The sequence below is a fragment of the Lolium rigidum genome, unplaced genomic scaffold (assembly GCF_022539505.1).
Source record: "Lolium rigidum isolate FL_2022 unplaced genomic scaffold, APGP_CSIRO_Lrig_0.1 contig_50670_1, whole genome shotgun sequence".
Taxonomy (NCBI): Eukaryota; Viridiplantae; Streptophyta; class Magnoliopsida; order Poales; family Poaceae; genus Lolium; species Lolium rigidum.
Window position 1 is genome coordinate 1 of NW_025900796.1, and position 5,031 is coordinate 5,031.

At 41.6% G+C, this 5,031-nt stretch overlaps 1 long non-coding RNA gene across 2 annotated transcripts; it reads left to right on the forward strand.

Annotated features, from left to right (window-relative positions):
- The first annotated feature begins 2,158 nt into the window (after positions 1-2,158).
- On the forward strand, positions 2,159-4,749 carry LOC124681637. Of its 2 annotated transcripts, XR_006995979.1 has the most exons (3): positions 2,159-2,341; positions 3,134-3,254; positions 4,064-4,749. It is a non-coding gene; the product is annotated as an uncharacterized LOC124681637 (long non-coding RNA). The 2 variants fall into 2 exon arrangements; XR_006995978.1 differs by lacking the exon at positions 2,159-2,341 and having other exon boundaries at positions 2,759-3,254.
- The last annotated feature ends 282 nt before the right edge of the window (positions 4,750-5,031 follow it).

The following is a 5,031-nucleotide window of genomic DNA, read 5'->3' on the forward strand; positions in this document are numbered from 1 at the left end:
GTTCCACCGGATGCTTTCTACCGGCTGTTTTCTTTGTTTGCTTCAATCAAATGACTGGATAGCCAAATGATGATACAATCTGGGTTTCCTACCCTTACGTGCTCCTGTGATGCATAGCATGCTTATATATGAGCAAAACTTGGTTTTGCTCAGGTTGATTTAGTTTATACCTCACTCCAGCTCCTAGAATGAGTTGTTGGTGTAGAGGATTGCTTCTGGTTGATTTGATGGTTGAGTTGCTTGCCCTGCTCCTCCTGGTGAGCTTGTGCAGCTTGGTTTATTTTCTGGTGATTGGGAATAGATGGAACAGCTCTAGCTGTTCATCTGTTCTTAGTGTTCTTGGCTGTTCTTACCCTTTGGAGATCCTGTCGATGAGCTGCTAGGGTTTCTGGCTGTGAAAAGGTTTTATATGATCCCTTGTTGGCTCCTCTGGTCGACAGCTTGGCCTGGTCATCTTGGTGACTCTCCCCTGGTCTGTGTGTGCTGTTGAGCATGCACACCGCCTTGCAAGCAGTGTGGCTGTGTGTGTGTGCACCTGATGCTCTGAACTTGGTTTGGAGATGATCAGCTCGGCGAGCTGATCCATATCTGCTCAATATCATTATTCTTCTAACCTGCCAAGTGGGTTTACCACTTGGCATAACTTCTCTTTTATTGTGATCATGTGCAGGGATCAAGAATGGATCAAAATTGGAATTGGAGTTCATCATACACAAGATCAAATGAAGCTGATCTTGTAGAATTTAGTCTAGGCTCATTAAATTGTAATTTTTCTTTATTTTCCTTTCTTCTATTCTGCCTATTTATGTAATGTGTTGTATTATGCTTTTATTTCACTTTTGGATATTGTAATGACATTGTAATTTGTGTGATGATCAATAAAGCTCAAAGTTTTCTCTAAGGAGCTTTACTTTATTATAATTGTTTATCTTGTTTATTATTGGTTATTTACTTTATGAATTTCCTCAATTGAATTACTTAAAGTAATTATTTAATGTTTGAATTTGAATTTCAAATTCAACCTTGGTTTGAATTCAACCATGTTATAACATTTAGAATTCAATCATGTGAACTCTCCCTCTCTTCTCAAAACCCTAAACTAGTGAAGTGAGAAACAAGTTTGTCGCACTCTCGAAACCCTAACCCTGTAAGGTGTCGAGAGAGAAACTTGTCCCCCTTCGATGCAGTTTTTGTTAAAAAGCGCGAAATTTCCCCAGAATTTACTATGTAATGCACATCCCTTTCTAAAATCTACCCCTCGATCGTCTCTAAACCTGGGACATTACAAACATGCGGACACGATACATGCATAACTCATCGATTAGCCACATACCATGCATGGAGTAAACAAAAGAGAATGTGCTCAAGACAGAAACACTCACCCAAAATGGTAAGGAAATAGAATATCACTTTTGAGTTCCTGTTTTCTAAGAAACCGCCACGAGTCTTCCTCCACGTCGGCGGGGTGGTGTTCTATCACATATGAATTAACGATGTGTGGGTCAATGAACCCAACATCATGGATGCTCCTTATTCGCATTTCCCGCTTCTTCAATCTGCATAATAGCGTACACAACAATATAGTTAGGACAACATATATATATATATATATATATATATATATATATATAGAAACTCTATTAGACACCCCGGGTGCAGAATTACTTATTCTGCACCCAGGTCGATCGACCGAGCCGGTTTCTCTGGGCTCACCGAATCTGACCCACAGCGCCCGGTAGTTTTTCCCTTTTTTCTTACATGGACGGTTCCTCAATGTTTATGGTCGTGGGGTGCTGCCGTGCTGGGAGCTAACCCATATTCATCAAATCCAGTGCGTGCGTGCGGTTGTGAGAATCGCCGGGCGGAGTGGTGCGGCCGGCGAGCGACTGGTGTGTATTGAGGCCGGCGGCGAGCGGCTTCAATCGAGATTGCTGCCGGCGGCGAGCACCTTCGTCTTGGGATTACGGCGTGCGGTGAGCGGCGTAAGCTGGGGATCGCGGCGAGCGGCGGCTGTCCTCGGCCGCCTGAATCGATTGGGGCTTGAAGTTTCTGGAATCGGCCGGCGACGTCGTCAGCGGAAGGCGGCCAGACGGGCGTCGGCTTCCACACTTCACCGGGCGCCGGACGATCGAACTCGGGCGCCGCTGGCCCGAGCCGCCCGCTCCCCGCTGTCGTCTCCGGCGGTTCCAGCGCGCCTCGCCAACAAGAATACTTGCGCCGCTTCTCCTACATCTGGTGCCAGCCGGCCACACCATCAGGCATCGGCTACTACTACTTGCGTCCGGCAAGCTCCGCATCACTTCATCCACGCATCTGCTACTTGGTGGGATTATACGCCAAGGTGAGTCGCTGTTGTTTCGAAATTATTCCATCAGATTTTTTTAGTTGCCGTACTCCATCTAGATAGATATGTGTGAATGTACATGCTTGTAAATCAATCACTAATAAGAAATCCTGCAAGGTTTGGGTGCTATAACCGCTAGATATATATGTGTGTATGTACATCCTTGTAAATCAATCACTAATAAGAAATCCTCTGATCCAAATTATTATCGTAAATTTACTGAATCTATACAAATTTTATGTAATTTTTTTACCTTAATCTGCTGATCCTCAAGCGATTAATATGTGTGTGCGCGATGCCACATTGTATGTGTGTTATGTCCGCAAACCAAAAGCATCAGTGGGAGTCATATCTATCAAGGAAGGAGCTACTCTGTAACTTAGTTAGCCTAGTCAGCCGCTAGCGTGAGTCGCATAGAAGCAACTCTCGCGAGATAGCACAGACATGTAACTAAAAGCTAATACTATACGTATACACGGTTGGACTGCATACTTAACAAGTTAACAGTGTCTCACAGTATCGAAGTTTCACACCAGTTTTACATAAACGAATACTGAAATTTATGGCATAATCCATTTATGGAAGTTTTTTTTTTGCAATTGGTACCTGTGAGTAGCCCAATAGTTAGGTCTCCTAAATTACTGATGGTTATGTTTTCAGTCACATTTTCTGTATATTTACTTATTGTGTGGCATCAGAGCTGCGCCGTAATTGTTGTTTGTGATTTAAATCATCCCAAGGTGAGAGGCTGCTTTTGGAGAGGTAATTTCCATTTTTTTAATGATGTAGCTGTGTCGATTTGCTTCCTTGCTGATTTCGGTGGTACGCAACCTGTGATTTGGCGTTGGTTGCTTCTACATTTCCCACTGGTACTCTTCAGTACCAACCCATTTGCTACCAATTTGGATGAGTAAGTGTCGGTCTATTCTTGCCCATTGTGCATCATTTTGGTTAGCAATTGTTCAGTTTTACTCGCCATAAGTTTGTTGCTGTAAAAAATAAAGCTTGCGATAAGTACTTATGCATAATTTCTTAGTTGTTTGCTGCAATGGTACCTCCAATCTAGTGCTAGTGGGCATGCTAGATTTAAATTTGTGCTACTCTTGCAACCATAGATGTGGTAAAACACTTCTTTTGTGGGTAACAATTGAGATGAAGTGGCCTTGCATTGATTGACTGAACAAAGGAGGTAATATCCTAGTGAAGACTGGAACTATGCTATAACTTGCTTGCATCAGGAAAAATGTATGTAATGCTGTAAGCAAATAGTATGTAAAAAAAACTAATTCCCTGTCACCGCCCCCAGAGTCGACCTAAATGTTTGTTCAGAAATTTAAACCGTGACAGCACCGAAACCAACATGACTTTGTACATATCAGTGATCAAGTGTAGGTCTGTAGGTAGACTCTTCAACAGAATAATAAAATACAGCTTTAGCAAATAAAGCTATGTATGCTAATACAACTTATTTAGTTATTCTGCGGCTTCAGCACTGTCATGTATTCATCGTAGCTGATGTACGATGATTTTTTGATGAACTATACTGCTTAGCTTGTTGGCATGCAGATTTTGTAGAAAATGAACAATAATAAAGTAGCTGTACCACTGCTATAGACATGCTTTTCTTTGGCCCCATTTAGTATTTATTCATCCACGTGATTATATCCATGCTTTAAAAAATCCAGTATGTTATTGATCATTTCCATTTTGTCACATCAGCACTAGGCCAGTAGCTATAAGAGACTCTCTGGTTCTGAAACTATGGGCAGCTTGTTGCTAGCTTTAGCGACAGGTAGCAATCTGTGGCTTCGATGGGTGGCCAGGTCTCCAAAGGTCAACCACTGCCCATGTACTGACGAATTACGCAGCACACAACCACTGCCCATGGCTCTGATGTGAATGTGGCAAGGCAACTGAACAAGTTTTCCATGGCCAGATCGACGGCAATGCGATGCCATACAATCACATGTTATAACCAAAGCTTAATTTGCTTCTTATCTATATGTTTGTGTACACTTTTTGAAATTTCCTTATAGTTTTTTCTACCATTTCAGACATCAAACATCAAGTGCTCAACATTAAACGGGAATGGCATATAGCTTCTGCTCTCAACTAAGCAAGCCTGGCAATTATGGCAAATGGAAAGGAACTAGCATTTCACTCCACAGATGATTCTGCCATTTGGACAATGTAATTTGTTACATAGATTGTTTCCACTGTTTATTGTAGGGCAAATGAGTCCACGCTTGTAGTAGTTCTTATGGATGCGATTGTGCATCAGTGTTACAATGCTCTCCAGTCATCATGACACTTTATTTATGCCAGGATTCTTATACTGTGTTGGCACCTGGAATTCTTAGGTCACATTTTATCCAATTTTTAATGGGAAGAAATGTATTTAATTATTTACATGACATTATGTGTATTGCGAGCAGAAGGCGGAGCGTGGCTTGCTGATAACTTTTCTTTAATCACGCCATTTGAATCTGTTTGATGGTTGCTTAATATTCTTTTAAGATCCTAATGGTACAATGGAATGTGTAAAAAAATTACATTAGGTGCACATTAATTCCTAGTTTGAGCGTAATCTAATTGCTAAAATACTTATGTCGTTTGGCCATAGGATGAATAATATGTATTTTTTCATACTTCTAATGGTACAATAGATGTCACATCCATGCCCGTTT